This window comes from Salmo salar, chromosome ssa04, assembly GCF_905237065.1.
Source record: "Salmo salar chromosome ssa04, Ssal_v3.1, whole genome shotgun sequence".
In the NCBI taxonomy this organism is placed as follows: domain Eukaryota; kingdom Metazoa; phylum Chordata; class Actinopteri; order Salmoniformes; family Salmonidae; genus Salmo; species Salmo salar.
The window spans coordinates 6,623,505-6,650,092 of NC_059445.1; the positions used below are offsets into that span (position 1 = coordinate 6,623,505).

The following is a 26,588-nucleotide window of genomic DNA, read 5'->3' on the forward strand; positions in this document are numbered from 1 at the left end:
TCCAGTATAGTCTGTGCACCTTACTGGACTGTTTTCGTTGTTTATTTTGTTTAAGTGTTTTTCTTTAATAAAGAAAGAAGATGAGCACTTTACCGGTCCACTCAATATGACCCTTGTGACAACAATAGAAAATTAATATATGATGAATGATGGTTCTTAAATAACTAAATGCCATATTTTGTTCAGTTTATTTGTGTCTATTCCTGTAAACCCCTCCCCCACCCAACGGGAAACATCGCAGCACCCCCACCCACAAACTACTTCCCGTGGCTATGGTCTCTACCTCTGAAAGCGTCCCTTCACTCCTTTCATTCTGCAGTCTGCTATAACGCTCAGGACCCATCAGTTCTACAAAGTCCTCCGTGGAACAAAGGAGTAATTACAACTATCACAGGAACGCCAAAAACCTGATAAGAATACTGTATAATGTTTTCTGATCAATATGACACCACAAACATTTCAAATATTAGAACTACATATTCTGCCAATTAAAAAAAACTGGTCTACGTTTTCTAAGCGGGAGTTGTTTGTCGAAGTTCTTTCCTGTGAAAAACTGAAAGTAAATTCGACAACTTTTTTCTTTCTGTGGCTTCACCAAGGTTTTTCGACTTGCAAGACAGCAGCAGAAATGGTAGGTTAATGTTTTTATTATGAAAGTCAGGTGTAAGATTCTTTGGGAGTCAATTATTATTTAACTCAAAGAAACTTGCTTTAAATAAAGACCCGATTTTTCAACTTATTTCTAATGAACGGCAAGTAGAAAAATGTAGTACCCCACTAGGCCCACCAGCATAATGGTTAGTGCGCACAAGGAAGACCACGAAAAGTGTTCTCTTTTACACAGCTACCAGACGCTGACTGCGATTTAGCAGATATATTCATATATTTATCCGAAAATAAGAGATGCTTATGAGGAAAGAAATAATAGACAATTGTGTGTATTGTATACATACAGTGTATTTCTACCAAACTTTGATAGGCGGTCATAGGCCTAATTGAGTCCCGTTACATTTGTACAGTGCGCGTATCCGAATACCCATACTTGCATTCTAAATAATAGGCATTTTAGGTATGTGAAAATATAGTTTTATATGTGAATTTTGGAAAATCGAGTGTGCGTTAAATTCCTGGATGTTATACTCATTTCGGCTATAATTCACTGCACACTTTTGAGGAATGACGCACTGTACCCAAATTAACGGTGAGTCTAGTAATTTATGTTCATATTTGTTGCTTACGGCATACATTTGTTGTAAACAGTACGTTTCTAAATATTATATAATACGATTAGTAGTACACATTATGTCGTTATAGTAAGTAGTAGGCAATACAGATTTCGGATACGCCTATGACTCCCAGCAAACCTTGACAAAATGGAATCATAAAAACGTGGTTTTGCGTTGGGCCATAAAGCTACACAGCTGGGGCAGCACCATTGATGCTGTCTACTTTTAAAGTAGTACATTTTCTACTTTAGGACTGTCTGATCCCTTCTAATGACCTGGCTGGACATGACTCCAACTGGGTCACCAGGAAGGGTAAGCAAATGAAGTTAGAAGCCCCACCCAGTTCACTACGTTAAAATGGTGGAAGCCCTCAATGGCGCTGCCCATGGTAATGCAGGCTTTTGGCCACTAGAGGCCTCTATTCTCTATGGTCGAGGCAGGTTGAGACGTTTTGGCAAGAAGGTTTATGTCAGAATTGACCTGGATTGACTTTTCCTAGCAGGTTAGGAGAAATGACTCCACAGGTTAGTATAATTAACGTAGTAGGTTGGGAAAATTAGGTTAAAGTTAAAGAAAGGGTTACGTTTAACTAAAATGCAAAAAATTAACTGTCTACCATCTAGGCATAACACCATTTCCTAAAAGAGGACTGACACGAAAAAGACAACTAAATAACCTGATTACATCTTGACTAAAATGATGTTACATTGCTAGGTTAAATCTTTTTATAAAAATTTGTATAATAAAATTTTTTTTTACATTCAGCCTTTAGTGCTTTTCACAATTGTATTCAGTACAAAATGCTTTACAGAATGTCATTATAATGTCAATTTAAATCCCCAGCACTGCAGCCAAAAGTAGGCCTACTCTGCTTTTGTGTTTAAATGTTTTAATATAATGGTAATAACTCTTCTGATTTACAGATTGATATGGGACTAGACCAGTCCTCTTCAGGATTGTGAGGTCTCCTCTCTGAGAGTTAGAATGAGTTATCATCAGGGGCTGAGGGTGGAGCCATCCATAAAGAAAGACAGAAGGATGGGTCACCTAACAAGATTCTTGATGAGACCATGGACCCTGATATGAGGTAGGGGTGTGTGTGTGTGTGTGTGTGTGTGTGTGTGTCCGTCCATTGGATCACATTTCACTTCTAATGATGCAATCTGATGTAGTTATCAGGATAACTGTTTATTATAGTAATTATCAGGATAACTGTTTATTATAGTAATTATCAGGATAACTGTTTATTATAGTAATTATCAGGACAACTGTTTATATAGTAATTATCAGGACAACTGTGTATTATAGTAATTATCAGGATAACTGTATATTATAGTAATTATCAGGATAACTGTTTATTGTAGTATTTACTGACATTGCAAGGTATAATAATAGATTAAATTGGAAAATGCGATGGGAAAATGAAAATTACATTTCAACTTTATGCCGTTTCCAGTCAGATAATGGTGGAACTCAGTTTCCCCTAACTTAACCCCTGCAGTATGTAGTGCAGTCTTTCATTTCTATCAAACTAGTACTCTATTTGTGTTCACCACAGGGGTTGGATACAAAATTATTTTCCAATTGTTTCTTTCTGAGTAGAACCACCATTTTTCCACTGTTCTGACCAGCATAATAAAGTTCTGAACAGGTTTCACTGAGAGAAAAGTACCCGTTTATATCGTTCCTCTCTGTTCCTTTGTTAACTTGTGAAGTCGACATCATTTTTACATTTAGCTCATTAAATTACTCCACCAATCAGTGCTGAGAAAGCAGCTTTGTATGGACCGGGCAAGCTAGTTTAATCCTTGAATGACAGACAAGTGTGACTTACATTTTGCGGGATGGGGAGAGAGAGGGGTGCTGCCTTGAAGTGCTCGGCGTCATGGTATGACATGCATTATAATGTGTTTAGGATATTAGTAGTTGGCCTATCATTACTTCACTGAATTACATAATTCTATGCAAGCTAGATACAGAGCCTTCAGAAAGTATTCATATCCTTTGACTTATACCCCATTTTGTTGTTACAGCCTGAATTCAAAATTGATTACATTTATTTTTGTTCTCACGCATCTGCACATAATACGCATAATGACAAAGTGATTTAAAACATAATTTTTTTAGTAAATGTAGAAATAACTAATTTACGGTGCATTCGGGAAGTATTCAGACCCCTTCACTTTTTCCACATTGTTATGTTACAGCCTTTTTCTAAAATGGATTACATTGCCCCCCCCTCATCAATCTAACACAATACCCCACAATGATGAAGCAAAAACAGGTTTTTAGAATTTTTTGTTGTTGTTGCAAAAACCCCCTGAAAAATCACATTTACATTAGTATTCAGACCATTTACGTGAAGCACGTTTGGCAGTGATTACAGCCTCGAGTCTTCTTGGGAGTGTCGCTGCATAGCTATTTTCAGGTCTCTCCAGAGATGTTCGATTGTGTTCAAGTCCGGGCTCTTCCTGGGCCGCTCACGGACATTCAGAGACTTGTCCCGAAGCCACTCCTGCATTGTCTTGGCTGTGTGTTTAGGGTCGTTGTCCTGTTGGAAGGTGAATCTTCACCCTAGTCTGAGGTCCGTTCATCTTTCACTTGAACCAGACCAGTCTCTCAGTCCCTGCCGCTGAAAACATCCCCACAGCACAATGCTCCCACCACCATGCTTCACCGTATAGATTGTGCCAGGTTTCCTCCAGACGTGACGCTTGGCATTCAGGCCAAAGAGTTCAATCTTGGTTTCATCAGACCAGAGAATCTTGTTTCTCATGGTCTGAGAGTCATTTTGGCAAACTCCAAGTGGGCTGTCATGTGCCCTTTATGGAGGAGTGGCTTCCGTCTGGCCACTCTACCGTAAAGGCCTGATTGGTGGAGTGCTGCAGAGATGGTTGTCCTTCTGGAAGGTTCTCCTCTCCACAGAGGAACTCTGGTGCTCTGTCAGAGTGACCTTCGGGTTCTTGGTCACCTCCCTGACCAAGGCCATTCTTCCATGATTTGCTCAGTTTGGCCCGGTGGCCAGCTCTAGGAAGAGTCTTGGTGATTCCAAACTTCTTCCATTTAAGAATGATGGAGGCCACTGTGTTCTTTGGGACCTTCAATGCTGCAGAAATGTTTTGGTATCCTTCCCCAGATCTGTGCCTCGACACAATCCTGTCTCGGAGCTCTACGGACAATTCCTTTGACCTCATGACTTGGTTTTGGCACTGACATGCACTGTCAACTGTGGGACCTTATAGACTGGTGTGTGCCTTTCCAAATCATGTCCAATCAATTGCATTTACCACAGGTGGACTCCAATCAAGTTGTAGAAACATCTCAAGGATGCACCTGAGCTCAATTTCGAGTCTCATAGCAAAGGGTCTGAATACTTATGTAAACAAGATATTTCTGTTTTTTATTTGTTATAAATTTGCAAACATTTCTAAAAAACCTGTTTTCACTTTGTCATTATGTAGATTGATTGATGAGAAAAAAGTATTTAATCAATTCAAGGGGTCTGAAAACCTTCCCAATGCACTGTACATAAGTATTCACACCCTTAAGTCAATACTTTGTAGAGGCACCTTTGGCACCGATTACAACTGTGAGTCTTTGTAAGTCTCTAGAGCTTTCCACACATGGATTGTGCAACATTTCCAATTATCCTTTTCAAAATTCTTCAAGCTCTGTCAAATTGGTTGTTGATCATCGTTAGACCATTTTCAAGCCTTGCCATAGATTTAAGTCAAAACTGTAACTTGGCCACTCAGGAACATTCACTGTCTTATTGGTAAGCAACTCCAGTGTAGATTTGGCCTTGTGTTTTAGGTTATTGTCCGGCTGAAAGGTGAATTAATCTCCCAGTGTCTGGTGGAAAGCAGTTCGAACCAGGTTTATTTTTTATCCTGAAAAACTCCCCAGTCCTTAATGATTGCAAGCATACCCATAACATGATGCAGCCACTACTATGCATGATGCAGCCACCAAACATGGAGAGTGGCATATTTATGCCCCAAACATAAGACTTTGTATTCAGGACCAAAAGTGAATTGCTTTGCCACATTTTTTGGCAGTATTTAGTGCCTTGTTACAAGCAGAATGCATGTTTTGAAATATTTTTTATTTTGTACAGGCTTCCTTCTTTTCACTCTGTCAATTAGGTTAGTATTGTGGAGTAACTACAATGCTGATGCATCATCAGTTTTCTCCTATCACAGACATTGAACTCTGTAACTGTTTTAAAGTCACCATTGGCCTCATGGTGAAATCCCTGAGCGGTTTCCTTCCTCTCTGGCGATAGAGTTTGAAAAGATACCTGTATATTTGTAGTGACTGGGTGTATTGATACACCATCCAAAGTGTAATTAATAACTTCACCATTCTCATAGGGATATTCAATGTCTGTTTATTTTTATCCACCTACCAATAGGTGCCCTTCTTTGCGAGGCATTGGAAAACCTCCTTTGTGTCTGTGAAATTCACTGCTCGACTGCAGGACCTTACAGATAATTATACACTGCTCAAAAAAATAAAGGGAACACTTAAACAACACATCCTAGATCTGAATGAAAGAAATAATCTTATTAAATACTTTTTTCTTTACATAGTTGAATGTGCTGACAACAAAATCACACAAAAATAATCAATGGAAATCCAATTTATCAACCCATGGAGGTCTGGATTTGGAGTCACACTCAAAATTAAAGTGGAAAACCACACTACAGGCTGATCTAACTTTGATGTAATGTCCTTAAAACAAGTCAAAATGAGGCTCAGTAGTGTGTGTGGCCTCCACGTGCCTGTATGACCTCCCTACAACGCCTGGGCATGCTCCTGATGAGGTGGCGGATGGTCTCCTGAGGGATCTCCTCCCAGACCTGGACTAAAGCATCCACCAACTCCTGGACAGTCTGTGGTGCAACGTAGCGTTGGTGGATGGAGCGAGACATGATGTCCCAGATGTGCTCAATTGGATTCAGGTCTGGGGAACAGGCGGGCCAGTCCATAGCATCAATGCCTTCCTCTTGCAGGAACTGCTGACACACTCCAGCCACATGAGGTCTAGCATTGTCTTGCATTAGGAGGAACCCAGGGCCAACCGCACCAGCATATGGTCTCACAAGGGGTCTGAGGATCTCATCTCGGTACCTAATGGCAGTCAGGCTACCTCTGGCGAGCACATGGAGGGCTGTACGGCCCCCCAAGGAAATGCCACCCCACACCATAACTGACCCACCGCCAAACCAGTCATGCTGGAGGATGTTGCAGGCAGAACGTTCTCCACGGCGTCTCCAGACTCTGTCACGTCTGTCACGTGCTCAGTGTGAACCTGCTTTCATCTGTGAAGAGCACAGGGCGCCAGTGGCGAATTTGCCAATCTTGGTGTTCTCTGGCAAATGCCAAACGTTCTTCACGGTGTTGGGCTGTAAGCACAACCCCCACCTGTGGACGTCGGGCCCTCATACCACCCTCATGGAGTCTGTTTCTGACCGTTTGAGCAGACACATGCACATTTGTGGCCTGCTGGAGGTCATTTTGCAGGGCTCTGGCAGTGCTCCTCCTGCTCCTCCTTGCACAAAGGCGGAGGTAGCGGTCCTGCTGCTGGGTTGTTGCCCTCCTACGGCCTCCTCCACGTGTCCTGATGTACTGGCCTGTCTCCTGGTAGCGCCTCCATGCTCTGGACACTACGCTGACAGACACAGCAAACCTTCTTGCCACAGCTCGCATTGATGTGCCATCCTGGATGAGCTGCACTACCTGAGCCACTTGTATGGGTTGTAGACTCCGTCTCATGCTACCACTAGAGTGAAAGCACCGCCAGCATTCAAAAGTGACCAAAACATCAGCCAGGAAGCATAGGAACTGAGAAGTGGTCTATGGTCACCACCTGCAGAACCACTCCTTTATTGGGGGTGTCTTGCTTATTGCCTATAATTTCCACCTGTTGTCTATTCCATTTGCACAACAGCATGTGAAATTTATTGTCAATCAGTGTTGCTTTCTAAGTGGACAGTTTGATTTCACAGAAGTGTGATTGACTTGGAGTTACATTGTGTTGTTTAAGTGTTCCCTTTATTTTTTTGAGCAGTATATTTGTGGGGTACAGAGAGGAGGTAGTCATAAAAAATGATGTTAAACACTATTATTGTACACAGAGCGAGTCCATGGAACTTATTATGTGACTTGTTAAGCAAATGTGTACTCCTGAACTTATTTAGGCTTGCCATAACAAAGGGGTTGAACACTTATTGACTGAAGACATTTCAGCTTTTCATTTTCAATTAATTTGTAAAAATGTTTAAAAACAAATTCCACTTTGACATTTTAAATGCAGGCTATAACACAACAAAAAAATAGGTAAGGGGTGTGAATACTTTTTGAAGGTACTGTACCTAGCTACGGAGGAGCGAATAATATGGAGGAACTTTGAATGTCCCAAGAGTTGGCTCAACGCTGAGGCTAGCTCAACGTCGTGGACCAGAGCTAGCTAACAAGCTTGTGTGTGCAGCGGCACCAGAATTCAAAATAAGTCTTAACTTTCTGTTAAATCCAACGTGAAACGTGATAACTAAAGTATCCTTAACTAGCCTAGAAAACAAGCTGGCAGGCAGGCAAGGAGAAGTTTCTGTGTGACTGAGTAAGTGCTTTTCATTGGTTTGATGGCATTTTCCCCCAAAATTTAAAAGAACGTTATTAACCGGTTCCCATGCTTTTAAAATAATGGTTCTGTTCCGGAACAGTAGAAATCACTTTCGTTCCCAGTTTTGTTTACGTTCCTCAAAAATTATTTTGTTCCTTTATGGTTTTCGTTTCTGTTCCCTAAAACGTTCCAACCCCTGGTTCACTAATCAGAAAATTCTCAAACGCTAAACCTGCAGTAAAAAGTAAAAATCTTCTCTGTTCACAGTGTCCATGTGCAAAAAATAGACTTTCCTACACCCAGCTGTGAGTCCACTAGAACACTCGAGAGTGAAGGAGAACTAAGGTGCTTCTAATTATTATTTGTTGTTTATGTGATCTTTTATTTTTCTTGATTACCTCACAATACACAGTTGAATCACAGTTCAATGTTTTATAAAACAGTTGCATTGAAATAACAATAAATACATTTTGAACATCTTTCTATTTTCACAAAGGTAAACCAGTACAACTCATGCAGAGTAGTATAGCTGTATGACATGTGTATCATGTAATGTATATGTTTATTGTATCTTCAATTGAATTGTGGGACGGTCTTTTGTTGCTTTCAGGGTCCATCTGGAGAGACCAGTGTCACCAACCCCCAGTGATCTATCAATGAAAAGTGACAAATCAATGCGTAACCCTCCTGTATTCAAGGAGGAAGACTTGACTCAGAAAGAGGGGTGAGATAATACATTTTATTTATGGCATTTTATCTAATCTGATGTCACTAATTAATTAACTTTTGCTTGTAGTAGACGATAATTGGTTATGTGCAGTAGAATATAGCAGCGTTACCAATTATATTGTTATTATCCTATTCAGGTCTATAGAAAAGGGTTTTGTTCATTGTGTGTCCTCCACAAGACGTCCCCATTTGCCTTTTTATGACAGTCCCCCCAGGATTTCAGTTTTTTTTTGTCATAGTTGCTGGCCAAAATGTTTGATTCTGCTTCGGCAATAATTACATTTTGCATGGCCATTTACAATGATATTGTGCTATTTGTCACAAAAATTAGCTGACAAGGGAAAACGTTTGTTGACGTGATGCTTGATTTAACTATTTTGTGCAGTCAAAGAGTGGTTATTGGTTAAATTTGTGATACAGTTATATGCGGTAATATTGCAGCGATTTGACTGTTTTATGTGGTAATACTGCGTGATTGTTTAAATTTGCAAGCCCTCGCATAATATGCAGAACATTTTTGATTTTGCAACGAAAAATTGTGAACGCAGAATCACTAAATCCTGGAAGGACTGTAGGTTGTTTCTTCTGAAATCTCTAGCGCAATCTTACAAGAGGTTGAGAATAGCAAGCAAACTTTAGCTATGAAGACAGAATAACAAAACTCCCAACTAACACAATTTTAAGCTTTATTTCAAGGTAAGCAACCTAAAATGAATAGTTCAATGTTCTGAGTGTTTATGTGAAGTACTAATTTTAATGACAATTTTATTTACCTAGCATTCAATCCCTACATTAGCTTTAACCAGCTAGCAAACAATTGGCTAACATTATCTAGTTACCTAGCAACGGACTCGCCAGCTCTGTATGGAAACAATTGAATGTGTGTCTGCGAGCAGGGGTTGTGAGAGAGAGCTTTCAATTTTGTGTCGATATGGGGTATACATTTTAACATTAAATTATAAATCTCGTTTATTTATTTTTGTCCTATCATGATTGAGTGGTCCCCAACCATATACCCTAGACACCCACCTGACCAACCCTTACACTAAGGAGACGTCCTTATCTGTTTTATGGGCTAACTGTAAGTAGCCTATACGCAGCCAAAACAGAAAGATGAATGTGGTCATAGACCCACTAAAGTAGCACTGCCCCCACAAGACTCTGAGCCTGCCTGGCAGGGTTGGTCCTACAAAGCCAAAGCCCCCTGATGGGTGAGCATAATATACAAGAAATTTCTCAAAGCTGCGACAGAACCTTGACGACTTTGTACCTAGCCGGTGGGGATTCTGGTGGGGTGCCCCCACCCAGGTAGTGGCAGTGTTGGCAACACTAGCTGCAGTAACCCATGGGGAGGGGTTCACACTGACAGTTAGAGAGGGGGGAAATTATTGTGGCCCTGTTGGCACAAAATAATCAAAGGTCTGACTGCACAGAGATGCTTGGGAAAATGGTTACAACGGGCGACCAGAGTATGTGAGATTCAGGAGAAGGGGAGTGGATCTGATGTCCATGAGCTAGGACTTGACATTGGTTAATGAAATCTTTATATTTTTGCCAGTTTTTCAACATTTTGCATGCCTTCTCAAACAGACGCAACTGTATATACATTCGCACATCAAGTCCTTTCTTGAGTTGCGCTCAGGGATGGAACAACTGTTGAACATCTGAGCTTGTGGTTGTTTGTGGGGGAAAAGGTTGAGTGTGTATGCTTATGTGTGTGTGTATGTATTAGAGGTCGACCGATTATGATTTTTCAACGCCGATACCGATACCGATTATTGGAGGACCAAAAAGCCGATACCGATTAATCGGCCAATTTTTTAATTTTTTATTTGTAGTAATGACAATTATAACAATACTGAATGAACACTTATTTTAACTTAATATAATACATCAATAAAATCAATTTAGCCTCAAATAAACAATGAAACATGTTCAATTTGGTTTAAATAATGCAAAAACAAAGTGTTGGAGAAGAAAGTAAAAGTGCAATATGTGCCATGTAAGAAAGCTAACGTTTTTTCAAGTTCCTTGCTCAGAACATGAGAACATATGGAAGCTGGTGGTTCCTTTTAACATGAGTCTTCAATATTCCCAGGTAAGAAGTTTTAGGTTGTAGTTATTATAGGAATTATAGGACTATTTCTCTCTATACGATTTGTATTTCATATACCTTTGACTATTGGATGTTCTTATAGGCACTTTAGTATTGCCAGTGTAACAGTATAGCTTCCGTCCCTCTCCTCGCTCCTACCTGGGCTCGAACCAGGAACACATCGACAACAGCCACCCTCGAAGCAGCGTTACCCATGCAGAGCAAGGGGAACAACTACTCCAAGTCTCAGAGCGAGTGACTTTTGAAACGCTATTAGCGCGCACCCCACTAACTAGCTAGCCATTTCACATTGGTTACACCAGCCTAATCTTGGGAGTTGATAGGCTTGAAGTCATAAACAGCGCAATGCTTGAAGCATTGCGAAGAGCTGCTGGCAAAACACACGAAAGGGCTGTTTGAATGAATGCTTACGAGCCTGCTGGTGCCTACCACCGCTCAGTCAGATTGCTATATCAAATCATAGACTTAATTATGATATAATAAACACACAGAAATACGAGCCTTAGGTCATTAATATGGTCGAATCGGGAAACTATCATCTCGAAAACAAAACGTTTATTCTTTCAGTGAAATACGGAACCGTTCCGTATTTTAACTAACGGATGGCATCCCTAAGTCTAAATATTCCTGTTACATTGCACAACCTTCAATGTTATGTCATAATTACGTAAAATTCTGGCAAATTAGTTCGCAACGAGCCAGGCGGCCCAAACTGTTGCATATACCCTGACTCTGCGTGCAATTAACGCAAGAGAAGTGACACAATTTCACCTGGTTAATGTTGCCTGCTAACCTGGATTTCTTTTAGCTAAATATGCAGGTTTAAAAATATATACTTCTGTGTATTGATTTTAAGAAAGGCATTGATGTTTATGGTTAGGTACAGTCATGCAACGATTGTGCTTTTTTTCGCAAATGCGCTTTTGTTAAATCATCCCCTGTTTGGCAAAGTTGGCTGTTTTTGTTAGGAAGAAATAGTCTTCACACAGTTCGCAACGAGCCAGGCGGCCCAAACTGCTGCATATACCCTGACTCTGTTGCAGAGGTGACACATTTTCCCTAGTTAAAAGAAATTCATGTTAGCAGGCAATATTAACAAAATATGCAGGTTTAAAAATATATACTTGTGTATTGATTTTAAGAAAGACATTGATGTTTATGGTTAGGTACACGTTGGAGCAACGACAGTCCTTTTTCGTGAATGTGCACCGCATCGATAATATGCAACGCAGGACAGGCTAGATAAATTAGTAATATCATCAACCATGTGTAGTTAACTAGTGATTATGATTGATTGATTGTTTTTTATAAGATAAGTTTAATTCTAGCTAGCAACTTACCTTGGCTTCTTACTGCATTCGCGTAACAGGCAGGCTCCTCGTGGAGTGCAATGTAAAGCAGGTGGTTAGAGCGTTGGACTAGTTAACCGTAAGGTTGCAAGATTGAATCCCCAAGCTGACAAGGTAAAATACTGTCGTTCTGCCCCTGAACAAGGCAGTTAACTCAACGTTCCTAGGCCGTCATTGAAAATAAGAATGTGTTCTTAACTGACTTGCCTAGTTAAACTGACTTGCCTAGTGTTCTTAAAACCTCTTGGGGCTAGGTGGGACGCTAAGCGTGCCACCCGTGGTGCACTCCATCAACAGCAGGTGCATTTCAAGAGCGGCAAATTTGAATCCAAATAAATGTCAAAATTCAAATTTTTCAAAAATACAACTATTTTACACCATTTGAAAGATAAACATCTCCTTAATCTAACCACGTTTTACGATTTCAAAAAGGTTTTACGGCGAAAGCATAAATTTAGAGTATGTTAGGACAGTACATTTACAAGAGTTGTGTGTAATGTTTTGTCAAGTCAAAGACAGGGTCACCAAAACCATAAAACCAGCTAAAATGATGCACTAACCTTTTACAAACTCCATCAGATGACACTCCTAGGACATTATGTTAGACAATGCATGCATTTTTAGTTCTATCAAGTTCATATTTATATCCAAAAACAGCGTTTTACTATGGCATTGATGTTGAGGAAATCGTTTCCCTCCAATAACCGGCAGTCAAGTCAGCGTCACTAATTAAATAATTAAAATTAGAAAACATTGGTAAAATATTATATTGTCATTTAAAGAATTATAGATTTACATCTCTTGAACGCAATCAACTTGCCAGATTTAAAAATAACCTTACTGGGAAATCACACTTTGCAATAATCTGAGCACTGCGCCCAGAAAAATACGCGTTGCGATACAGACTAGACGTCATGTTGGGGAGATCTAAAATCGAAAATACTATGTAAATAATCCATTACCTTTGATTCTCTTCATCAGATGTCACTTCCAGGTATCACAGGTCCATAACGAATGTAGTTTTGTTCAAAAAAGCTCATCATTTATGTCCAAAAATCTCCGTCTCGTTAGCACATGATGTAAGCCAGCCGGACTTCGTCATGAACGAGGGGAAAAAATATATTTCCGTTCGTTCAAACATGTCAAACGTTGTATAGCATAAATCATTAGGGCCTTTTTTAACCAGAACATGAATAATATTCAAGGTGGACGAATGCATACTCTTTTATAACGTATTGGTACGAGGGTACCCAACATGAACTCGCGCGCCAGGTGTCTAATGGGACATCATCGTTCCATGGCTCTTGTTCGGTCAGATCTCCCTCCAGAAGACTCAAAACACTTTGTAAAGGCTGGTGACATCTAGTGGAAGCAATAAGAAGTGCCAAAATATTCCTAAGCCCCTGTGTTTTTCAATGGGATAGGTTTAAAGTCAATACAACACATCAGGTATCCACTTCCTGTCAGAAAATGTCTCAGGGTTTTGCCTGCCAAATGAGTTCTGTTATACTCACAGACACCATTCAAACAGTTTTAGAAACTTTAGAGTGTTTTCTATCCATATATAATAAGTATATGCATATTCTAGTTACTGGGTAGGATTAGTAACCAGAGTAAATCGGGTACATTTTTTTATCCAGACGTGCAAATGCTGCCCCCTAGACCCAACAGGTTTTAACTGACTTGCCCCCCCAAAAAACAAAATCGGCAAATCGGTATCCAAAAATACCGATTACCGATTGTTATGAAAACTGGAAATCAGCCATAATTAATCGGCCATTTCTGATTAATCGGTCGACCTATAGTATGTATCCCACATCTGTTGCAATGGGGTAATGAGTTAGGGACAATATAGGACGAATCCAAATAATTGTTTGCTAAAACAATGCTTGCCAAAAATGAGATTTTTGTAATGGCAATCCTGGACATAGGTAACGTTCCTTCTCATGAACTGCCTACATTATTACATATATTATTTGTTAATTATGTAAATTAAAATACGCATACATTTTTTTTATATATACAGTACCAGTCAAAAGTTTGGACACACATACTCATTCAAAGGTTTTTCTTTATTTTTACTATTTTCTACATTGTAGAATAATAGTGAAGACATCAAAACTATGAAATAACCCATATGGAATAATGTAGTAACCAAAAAAGTGTTAAACAAATCTAAATATATTTTATATTTGAGGTTCTTCAAAGGAGCTACCCTTTGCCTTGATGACAGCTCTGCACACTCTTGGCATTCTCTCAACCAGCTTCATGAGGTAGTCACCTGGAATGCTTTTCCAACAGTCTTGAAGGAGTTCCCACATATGCTGAGCACTTGTTTGGCTGATTTTCCTTCACTCTGTGGTGCAACTCATTCCAAACCATCTCAATTGGTTTGAGGTCGGGGGATTGTGGAGGCCAAGTCATCTGATGCAGCGCTCCATCACTCCTCCTTAAAAAACCTAACCTTGATCCTAAACTTAACCAATTTCGATCTCTAAGGCCTAATCCTAACCTTCTGGATGATAGCGGGGTGAACAGGCAGTGGCTCGGGTGGTTGTTGTCCTTGATGATCTTTTTGGCCTTCCTGTGACATCGGGTGGTGTATGTGTCCTGGAGGGTAGGTAATTTGCCCCCGGTGATGCGTTGTGCAGACCTCACTACCCTCTGGAGAGCCTTACGGTAGTGGGCGGAGCAGTTGCCGTACCAGGCGGTGATACAGCCCGACAGGATGCTCTCGATTGTGCATCTGTAAAAGTTGGAGTGTTTTTGGTGATGAGCCGTGGGTGGACCATTTCAGTTTGTCCGTGATGTGTACGCCGAGGAACTTAAAAAAACGTTCCACCTTCTCCACTACAGTCCCGTCGATGGGGGGGCTGTTTCCTGAAGTCCACGATCATCTCCTTTGTTTTGTTGACATTGAGTGTGAGGTTATTTTCCTGACACCACACTCCGAGGGCCCTCACCTCCTCCCTGTAGGCCGTCTCGTCGTTGTTGGTAATCAAGCCTACCACTGTAGTGTCGTCTGCAAACTTGATGATTGAGTTGGAGGCGTGCATGGCCACGCAGTCATGGGTGAACAGGGAGTACAGGAGAGGGTTGAGAACGCACCCTTGTGGGGCCCCAGTGTTGAGGATCAGCGGGGTGGAGATGTTGTTTCCTACCCTCACCACCTGGGGCGGCCCATCAGGAAGTCCAGGACCCAGTTGCACAGGGCAGGGTTGAGACCCAGACCGGTGTGCCATAGCCAATCAGAGCTTTACAGTAGGCCTTTATGCAAATAAGCCTTTCACACAGGCCTGCCATCATTCACTTTGAATTGGACTGTGGCTGCAGTCCAAACATGTTATTTGTACCCCCACAGCCATTGCGCTATCCACTTTCCCCCAGGGGAATCCCTGTCAAAACCGGATGCAGTTTGATTGCCATCTTAAGTGGAGGTCCAATTCACTAATGTTGCCCCCTCAACCCTCAATTTAGCTCAAGGGAGCGAGTGAACAACTTTGGTCACTTGCGGGGTTGATATGACCCACAATTTAATGCAAACTGTCGTCACATGTAAAACTCTGGTGGCCGTGAAGTGTCAAATGTAATCAACAAGGCTGCATTTTCGGCATGTCAAAAAAGTATGAAGCTAGCTTGGTAAAAAATATACAGTTGAAGTCGGAAGTTTACATAAACGAGTTTTAATGACTCCAACCTAAGTGTTTCAACCACTCCACAAATGTGTTAACAAACTATAGTTTTGGCAAGTCAGTTAGGACATCTACTTTGTGCATGACACAAGTCATTTTTCCAACAATTGTTTCCAAATGCCTGAAGGTACCACGTTCATCTGTACAAACAATAGTACGCAAGTTTAAACACCATGGGACCACGCAGCCGTCATACCGCTCAGGAAGACTCATTCTGTCTCCTAGAGATTAATGTACTTTGGTGCGAAAAGTGCAAATCAATCCCAGAACAACAGCAAAGGACCTTGTGAAGATGCTGGAGGAAACAGGTACAACAATACCCATATCCACAGTAAAACGAGTCCTATATTGACATAACCTGAAAAGCCACTCAGCAAGGAAGAAGCCACTGCTCCAAAACCGCCATAAAAAAGCCAGACTACGGTTTGCAACTGCACATGGGGACAAAGATCGTACTTTTTGGAGAAATTTCCTCTGGTCTGATGAAACAAAAATAGAACTGTTTGGCCAGTTTCCTACAAACATTGTTATGTTTGTAGGAACTAAAGGGAGAGGCTTGCAAGCCGAAGAACACCATCCCAACCATGAAACATGGGTGGCACCATCATATTGTGGGGTTGCTTTGCTGCAGGAGGGACTGGTGCACTTCACAAAATAGATGGCATCACAAGGAAGGAAAATTATGTGTATATATTGAAGCAACATCAGGACATCAATCAGGAAGTTAAAGCTTGGTCACAAATGGGTCTTCCAAATGGACACTGACCCCAAGCATACTTCCAAAGTTGTGGCAAAATGGCTTAAGGACAACAAAGTCAATGTATTGGAGTGGCCATCACAAAGCCCTGACCTCAATCCTATAGAAAATGTGTGGGCAGAAATGAAAAAGTATGAGCGAGCAAGGAGGCCTACAAACCTGACTCAGTTACACCAGCTCTGTCAGGAGGAATGGGACAAAATTCACCCAACTTATTGTGGGAAGCTTGTGGAAGGCTACCCGAAACGTTTGACCCAAGTTAAACAATTTAAAGGCAATGCTACCACATACTAGTTGAGTGTATGTACACTTCTGACCCACTGGGAATGTGATGAAAGAAATAAAACAATGGAGAAGTCAACATACAAGTGTAAGTAAAAACGAATGCAAATAAGTTAGACATTTTGCTACTACGTAAAGTGAATGTTTGTTTGGTTATATTTTGGAAATTGTAGAAATAAAACATTTTCCTTCTTCAGAAGTTCCAGCTAGGCAGACTAACGTTAGTTAGCTAATTAATTTGCTAGCTATCATACAGTAGGTGTATATTAATTCTTATATATTTAATATAAGTAGACATGCACTCATAATTGACTGTAGCGCATATAAAGCACCCACAAGCTACCGGTGGATGAAAATACAATCATCGCGGGATGAACGAGTGACGAATTTCCGGCCAAGGGTGGTCCATTTAAAAATCATTCCTTCCTACTCATTGGTTGAGAAAATTGTCAATTGATCAGCAAGTGTCTCTTAATAAAGTAACAACGCACGGGGTGCAAAATGGCATCACCACATTAAAGATGAACTATGCAGAAATCGCGCCGCCATTTCCTGGTTGCTAAAATTCTAAAATTGCCTGATTTCAGTTTGTGACAAAACAAGCACTCATTGTGTAGAGAATCATTGTACCATCTGAACCGCTGTGAAATAACTTTCCCATAACCAAAAATATTGTATATTCAGCTGTTTGAAGCTGGTGTACAAAACTGAAAGTAAAATATACAAAACTTCAGAACGCGTAGAAATGTCACACATAGAACAGATCTACCGCTTCTTAGATTTGCTTTCAACGGGAATAAAATAGCTAACTCACATTTCTATGTGAATTTTGGTCGGGTCACCCAAAAAGTTACATATTGTAGCTTTAACCTGTTGGGGCTCAGGGGCAGTATTGAGACATTTTGAAAAAATATGTGCCCATTTTTAACTGCCTCCTACACCAACTCAGAAGCTAGAATATGCATATTATTAACACATTCGGATAGAAAACACTCTGAATTTTCTAAAACAGTTTGAATGGTGTCTGTAAGTATAACAAAACTCATATTGCAGGCAAAAACCTGTGAAAAATAGATCCAAAGAAATGTGAATTTTGTGACTGTACTATTTAGTGTCATTGTTTTATAGATACCATAGTGAGAAAGGATTCATTTCGCAACACCTACGGCTTCCACTAGATGTCAACGATCTTTATAAAGTTGTTTGAAGCGTCTATGATAAACAGAGAGCAAATTAGAATCCAAGGAAGTTGACATGTCATCACTTCATTTTTTTGCGCCTGCGCATAAATCTGAGAAACGTGAGTTTGTCATCATTTTTTATCTAGACATAGGATAGGTTGTGTGAAATTATTACTGATGTTTAACGTTAAAAATGGAGCAAAAGATTAATGCTAAACAACATTTGACATGTTTGAACGAACATAAATAGATTATTTACTAGTTTTTTTTAGCTTTTCGGCGTGATTTTACCAGCCCCACACCACGTTTTGTGGGAGCATAATGAACGTACTTGGTGTTATTTGGACATAAATTATGAACTTTGTCAAAAGAAACCACATTTGTTCCGGACCTGGAATGCCTTCCCGACCTGGGATCCTGCCTTCTGATGGAGATAATCAAAGGTAAGGGGGTATTTACAATGTTATTATCGATTTTAGATGATGCTAACTGTATAGCATAGCCTGTTGTTCTTAGCATAGCACCCCGTTTATTGCAAAATGTGATTTCCCAGTAAAGTTATTTTGAGATCTGGCCATTCGGTAGCAATTACGAGATGATAATATATTATTCTTTGAATGACAATATTATAATTTACCAATGTTTTCGAATAGTAATTTTGTTATGTTCACCGGAAGCATTTCAGAGAAGAAAAAAATCTGAATTTGACGCTACTGTAAAATGCTGTTTTTGGATATAAATATGAACTTGATGGAACAAAAAATGCATGTATTGTATAACATAATGTCCTAGGAGTGTCATCTGATGGAGATTGACAAAAGTTAGTGCATAATTCAAGCTGGTTTCTGCTTTTGGTGACGCCTGACCTTGAATTGAAAATGGATGTTTGTACTTTTGTGGCTATGTACTGTCCTAACATAATCTAACTTTATGCTTTTGCCGTAAAGCCTCTTTGAAAATCGAACAATGTGGTTAGATTAAGGAGATGTTTATCATTTAAATTGTGTAAAATAGTTGATTGTTTGAGAAATTGAAATTATTAGATTTTTGATGTTTTGAATTTCCAGCCTTGTTAGCAATCCCGGCTCGGGGTTCATTGCTAACCTGTAGCCCCAACAGGTTTTAAGTAGTCCATATTTGTTCCCCACTCCACATAAGACAAGAAAATGTGACTTCTGCTTGAACTGCTTGAAGGCAATTCTTGAACTGTTCGAGCAGTAGCGGTGTGGGTAAAAACACTAGGGGAAAACGAGCCAGGAAAAAAAAGATAAGTTACAATTACAATCTGTGTGATGTAATAATTGCATGGTTTGCTCTATTTCCTGTTTGTTCATATGCCTTGCCACCATGATAGAGTGCATTCGGAAAGTATTCAAACCCCTTGACTTTTTCCACATTTTGTTATGTTACAGCCTTAAAATATATTAAGTTACTTTAAGTCGCAAAGAAAACAGGAGCTGCCTACACTACTCCAGCACCATTTCAACATCAAATCACCTATGCTTAGTTTACTACAGTGACAACTAAAAGATTAAAAAAACGATTTAGTCAATCAACGTAAACTAAATATCACGTGGCTGTCCATAGTACTGATTTCTGTCTGTTTGCGTGCGTAAGTAGAAAAAAATATGTCTAATCCTACTTATAGAGAAAAACCAAATGCCATCCTCCTCTCTGAGTATGTCATACAGTACACACTTTCAGTTTTTGTTGTCCTAGGCTACCTGGCTAAAATACTTGCTCTCTAAGCCTAACTTCTTTTCAATGGCAATGTTAGCTAGCAAGCCACCGGTGGACAACAGAACGAGATGCAACAATTCCCCAAAAATTTCTGTCAAATTACGTTTGGGTTAATGTGATGTGATTGGTGTAAAGCCAAATCCAAACTGGTTTCCCTTCACTGTTTTTTGGGTGCGCCAGGACCATTCACAGCTGAGCTCACTCAGTTTAGCTCAACACTGATGGTCTATTATTGTAAAAAAATATATATCAAGGGAGGCCAAATGCTTGCTGGCTACGGGTGGCAACAATGTCACTCTTTTTGACCAGACAGAGTCAGATAGATTGGCTACACATAGAGACAGAGGGGCGCTGTTTCGCTCACTCAGATGCTTTCTCCTGTAAGATACATTCAGCCTCTTGCAAATTAAAGGAAAATTATGAATCACAGAGAGACGAAAGATACATTATTTGATATATTGAAATTTATTTTTGGTACATTTTTGGGGGAAACATCCATAAATACATGCCACTGCATCACACACACACACACACACACACACACTGAGAGGAGCACAGGGTCAAGCCGCTGTGCAGTGACCACGGAGAAGTTGTGCTTGAGCAAGGGCACAACAGTAGGAGATAGTAGGAATCAACAGCAGCCAGATCAACTGTGAAAACTTTCATTGCATCTTTCTTTGTTTACAGGAACAATTTGAAGCATCTCCAGCTACGTGCAGCTAGTCATTGTGACCAGTCAGTGAATTCAAGCAAATACCCAAGTGATGATGGAGACCAAACCAGGGATGGAAGGTAAATCAACAACACATGCATTACTACATGGAGTTGTATGGCATACACTACATCACCAAAAGTACATGGACACCTGCTTGTCGAACATCTCAATCCAAAATCTTGGGCATTAATATGGAGTTGGTCCCCCTTTGCTGCTATAACAGCCTCCACTCTTCTGGGAAGGCTTTCTACTAGATGTTTGAACATTGCGGTGGGGACTTGCTTCCATTCAGCCACAAGAGCATTAGTGAGGTCGGGCGCTGATGTTGGGCGATTAGGCCTGGCTCGCAGTCAGAGCTCCAATTCATCCCAAAGGTGTTCGATGGGGTTGAGATCAGGGCTCTGTGCAGGCCAGTCAAGTTCTTCCACACCAATCTCGACAAACCATTTCTGTATGGACCTCGCTTTGTGCATGGGGGCATTGTCATGCTGAAACAGGAAAGGGCCTTCTCCGAAGCACAGAATCGTCTAGAACAAGGGGGGGGGGGGGCAAAGTACGGCCCGCATCCGGCCCGCCGTGCACTTCAAACCTCCACGCGAGACATTTTTTAAATGTATTAAATATTATTATATTTGAGCTACGATTTTTGGCCTAAAAGTACTCATTCCATGATATACAAAAAAACTCCAATAGATGGCTCTGTAGCCTGGCAGCACGCTCAGTATTTGGGCCTCCAGTCAGATTTAGAATGTACTCAGTCATCATAGTAGGCTGGACAATAGAACAAGTCAAAATTCACCCAAGGCTGAAAAACGTCAAAATAATGTAGGCTGAGCTGGAACGCTAGCGTGAGGGCATAGCAAATTAATTGAAACTAACCTTTGCAGAGCCTCGTCTGACTGGAGTGATCCCAGCTAGCAATGAGGAATCGGCCCGGAATCGGGTGTTGTATTCAGCCCGGAATCAAAATGAATGACTGCCCAGAATCGGCCCAAATACATTGGGTCGTTTCCGTCTACCGGAATTCAGTCGACTTTGCCAGCATCTTACCAGAAGCAGCCCGATGCAAATTTAAATAAAGGTATACAAAATTACCCGATTTAGTCATTTTAAATATGACAATTTGTTACGCTCGTTGTTGGAATGAGACCAAGGTGCAGCGTGGTAGGCGTACATTTGACTTTTACTAAAAATGACACCGGAAAAAACAACAAAATCCAAAAATGAACGTAAAGCTATATGCAGTGCAGAAAGCAACTACACACAAACAAGATCCCACAATCTAAGGTGGGAAAAGGGCTGCCTAAGTATGATCCCCAATCAGAGACAACGACAAACAGCTGCCTCTGATTGGGAACCATACTAGGCCAACAAAGAAATAGAAACATAGATTTGCCCACCCAAGTCACACCCTGACCTAACCAAATAGAGAATAAAACAGACTCTCTAAGGTCAGGGCGTGCCACTATTATACATTTTATACATACAAATTATACCCATCCACAAAAAAACTATTTGTGTCAGAGGAAACACCATACACCTGGTGACCTTGTCAGCTTCTAGCCCGCCACAGGAGTTGCTACAGCGTAATAGGACAAGGACTTCCCAGCCGGCCAAACCCTCCCCTAACTCGGACGACAATGGGCCAATTGTGCGTCGCCTCGGGTCTCCCGGTCGCGGTCGGCACGGGTCTTGAACCAGCGTCTATAGAAACGCAGTTTGCACTGCGATGCAATGTCTTAAACCACTGCCCCACTCGAAGGTTCCAGCCACAAAGTTTTTAATGCTTAAAATACTACACAGCACTCTTAAAGAATTTCATTGAAATGTTAATTGTATTTTTTTCGATCACAGAAACAATGAGGAAAATATGGATTAAATAAATAAATAAATGTTAATTATATAAAGCAGCCCGTGTAATCATTTGCCAGAGAGTACTCAACGGTGCTCAATAGAACTAATAGGAGTTGGCAGGGTGAAAAATGCCCTAAAAAAGGCCCGTTTTTCGCGATTACTTGAACCCAAGGCAAGCAGTTGGGACAGATGGTAATATTATTAAACTGGGCTCCAATGCGGATGCAATGAACTAGTTTTTATCCGAAAAAAGCGTTGTTAAAAATGTCATGTGTCCAGCCCAATCATAGCCACTTCATTGCTTGACGACTTTTGACGTGAAAAATGAGTGCTGCGAAATTGAGAAAAGTGGACTCTGAATGTCATGTTTAAAGAAGAATGGACAGCAAAATACTTTTTAATAATATTGGACATAAGGCGGTATGATATGCCAAGAAAGTGTTGACGTTTTTAAGGAATATAATCTCAATTGTCATTTTTCAAGCAAGCATACTAACAGCATGTCTGCATGCTTGGAAAAAATGAATGTACCGTGGAGCAAACGTCACAACAGATGGATCACCAAAACTAACCGGTAAAAACATTGGCCTGATAAAAAGATTACAAGACAATATAAAAGAAGCAAGCACTAACTCTGAGGAATGTATATTTCTTCACTGTATTATTAATCAGGAAGCCCTGTGTGAAAGTGTTTTAAAGCTGGAAAATGTTGTCAAAGTGGTTGTACAACTTGTCAACTTTATACAGGTAAGGGGGCTTTACCATCATCAGTTCATTCAGCTGCTCAATGAGACAGAGGCAGAGCACCAGGACTTGTTGTACCATTCAAATGTGCGCTGGCTAAGCCTGGGAAAAGTATTTCGCCGTGTGTGGGAACTGAGAGTGGAGATAGGTATGTTCTCCAGACAAATGAGCCGCGGTCTCTCGCTCATTTTCCGTCACTGGCCGCACTGAATACGCCCCCACACAGCAGTGCCGCACTGACATACAGTAGACTTTGGCAAGATTGAGACTGAGCTGGAGGTTGTATCATGCCCCCTGTCTTTCAACAGTGAGAAAGCACCACCAGACACAACTGGAGCTCATTGACATCCAGTGTGACAGTGCTTTGAAGGAGAAGTACAACACAGCCACAAAATACCAGTTTAATGGCTCACTGAATGAAACACTGTTTCCAAACATGAAAAATCACGCCCAGAGGATGCTGGTTTTATTCAGATCCACATATGTGTGTGAACAGACTTTCTCAGTCATGAACTACAACAAATCCCATCACAGGTCAAATTTAACAAACCACTTGTCAGCTGTTCTGAGGATCTCTACTTCAGAAGTAACACCAGACTTTGATGCCCTTTACAAGAGAGGTGACCATTGCTCACATTATGACTGAAATCACCAAGAGTGGTGTAGGCCTGGCGTATGTTTTCTTTCCCTGTTTTCAACAGTCTTTTTAAAATTCTTATGGTGATGGTTATTGCAGTGAGAATTATCCAGTAATGCACTTGGATACTGGCCATTACCCCATTCATTTGATATTGAATCCTTACTACAACGGCTCAGATTGTACTTTATTTGGGCTGAGATGATTTGAGAACTATTCAGTAATCTGTTTTAATATAAAGAGTTATAGACCATCTATATATCAACATGAATCCAAATTTTGTTGTGTTGTTTCCAGTCATATAAACATGTTTTTTCATATTTCAAAAGTTTTCACTTACTTTTTGTGTCTGTGAGTCTGATTGTGGGTAGTACAGTGACAGAATTGTTCTGCAATCTTAGCAGCATATGTACACCTACAGTACACTACTAGTTGTGTGTCAATGTGAACAAAGGCTTCATATGTTTTGTCACGCATATAGTATGTGGCCCTTCACTTGGTTTCAAAAGCTGAATGTGGCCCTTGAGCCAAAAAGTTTGCCCACCCCTGGTCTAGAATGTCATTGTATGCTGTAACATTAAGATTTTCCTCTACTGGAACTAAGCGGCCTATTCAGAACCATGAAAAACAGCCCTAAACCATTATTCCTCCTCAACCAAACTTTACAATTGGCACTATGCATTGAGGCAAGTAGCATTCTCCTGGCATCCGCCAAACCCAGATTCGTCCGTCGGACTGCCAGATCGTGAAGGGTGATTCATCACTCCAGAGAACACATTTCCTATGCTCCAGAGTCCAATGGCGGCAAGCTTCACAGCCCTCCAGCATTATGCTTGGCATTGTGCATGGTGATCAGGTTTTGTGCGGCTGCTCGGTCATGGAAACCCATTTCATGAAGCTTCTGACGAACTGTTCTTGTGCTGACGTTGCTTCCTGTCACGTCCTGGCCAGTATAAGGGTTAATTGTCATTGTAGTTTGGTCAGGACGTGGCAGAGGGTATTTGTTTTATGTGGTTCGGGGTGGTGTTTTTCTAGAAGGGCATTTGATTTAAGTATTCCGGGGTTTTTGGGCACTGTTTGATTTTCATGTATTCTATGTTTAGTCTAGTGTGTCTGTTTCTATGTTTGGTTAATTGGGGTTGGGACTCTCAGTTGAAGGCAGGTGTTGTCTATTTGCCTTTGATTGAGAGTCCCATATATTAGGTGTGTTTGTTTGTCATTTGTGGGAGATTGTTCTGTGTTTAGCCTTGTGCCTTGCCAGACTGTTTTGTTGATCGTTCGTTATTTTGGTGTTCATTTTGAATTTATTAAACGTCAAGATGAACATAAACATACCTGCTGCATTTTGGTCTCATCACTATGACAACCGTGACACTTCCAGAGGCAGTTTAGAACTCGGTAGTGAGTGTTGCAACCGAGGACAGATGTTTTTACACGCTACGCGCTTCAGCACTTGGCATTCCCGTTCTGTGAGCTTGTGTGGCCGACCACTTTGCGTATTAGCTCTTGTTGCTCTTAGATGTTTCCACTTCACAATAACAGCACCTACAGTTGACCGGGGCACCTCTAGCAGGGCAGAAATTTAACTAACTGACTTTTTGGAAAGGTGGCATCCTATGACGGTGCCATGTTGAAAGTCACTGAGCTCTTCAGTAAGGCCATTCTAATGCCAATGTTTGTCTATGGAGATTGCATTGCTGTGTGCTCGATTTTATTTACCTGTCAGCAACTGGTGTGGCTGAAATAGCTAAATCCACTCATTTGAAGGGGTGTCCATATACTTTTGTATATACAGTGTACATGTTTGACAGGTATATAAAGTACATTTTTCTTGTGAAATTTAAAGTTGCTTGGTAAATCTAATAAGGTCATGTATTTTGCTATGTTTTAATGTTTAAGTTTTAATGTGTGTAATTGACTTAGCATCATCAGGCCAGAAGAGATGGTCTGTGAGGTCAAAGCTGTGAAGTTCTGTCTGACCTGCACTCAGTCCTACTGTGGGACCCACGTTAAGAAGCACTACACAGTACCTAAACTACAGAGACACACCCTGGTGGAGGTGACTGGAGACCTGGAGGAGAGACTCTGTCAGGAACACCACAGAGCTCTGGAGGTGTTCTGCAGGACAGACCAGAAGCTGATCTGCAGTCTGTGTGTAGTAACAGAACATGAAGGACATGATATAGTCTATGATGAGATAAAACAAGCTGGAAGACAGGTAGGTAGATGCTATATAAAGAAGATATTACATTTGATAATGATGATGTTCATAGTCATACAAGCTTCTTCATCATATGTTCTGGAAAACAACAAGTGTTTCATCAAAATATTCTTACTAAAGCTGGCCTCAGTTGACGGTAGGTGTACAATCAAGAAATGCATTACCCAAACAATATATTTTGAGACCTTTACATTGTATTCAACAACATACAAACAATTTTAAGACCATTAAAAGAGGAAGATGAATTTGTTTAGATTAAAGATGCTTATTCCATAATGATTGTATGATTAATATGTAGTTTTCTTTTTAGTGTATGTTAGTGCAATTAAAGTAATTATTTTTGATCTTCCATTATTTCTTTATAAGTGCTCCCCCTTCCTGGTGAGATCCAGTTCTGGTCAGTGACGTCAGACTCTGTGTCTCTGAGCTGGGGTTTTCCTGAGGGACTGACAGGAGCACAGAAGTTCAGAGTGACCTGGGGATGTGACGGGGAACAGGGGAGCCTGAGGGTGGAAGATGGGTATAATGTTGAAATAGATGGACTCCAGCCTGGTAAAAAGTACCAGTTCAGTGTGGCTACAGAGGGAGAAGATGGCAGACAAAGAAGATGGGTCTCAGCATCTGTATTAACTGGTACAGTAACTTGAGTTTGTCTTTGGTTATTTGCTTCTAAGGATGTTGTTTTTTCATGTGATGTCCAAACAAGACATTAGCTATAGG

The 26,588-nt window shown here is 40.7% G+C and overlaps 1 non-coding gene across 1 annotated transcript in view; it reads left to right on the top strand.

Moving 5' to 3' along the window:
- The first annotated feature begins 310 nt into the window (after positions 1–310).
- The window catches only part of LOC106610493 (uncharacterized), a 34,700-nt gene continuing 8,422 nt past the window's right edge, over positions 311–26,588 (top strand). The window contains exons 1-7 of the transcript XR_006769532.1: positions 311–631; positions 2,150–2,313; positions 8,119–8,196; positions 8,462–8,575; positions 20,385–20,489; positions 25,571–25,865; positions 26,235–26,501. This is a non-coding gene — a transcript (uncharacterized protein). The remainder of the gene's footprint in view (positions 632–2,149; positions 2,314–8,118; positions 8,197–8,461; positions 8,576–20,384; positions 20,490–25,570; positions 25,866–26,234; positions 26,502–26,588) is intronic.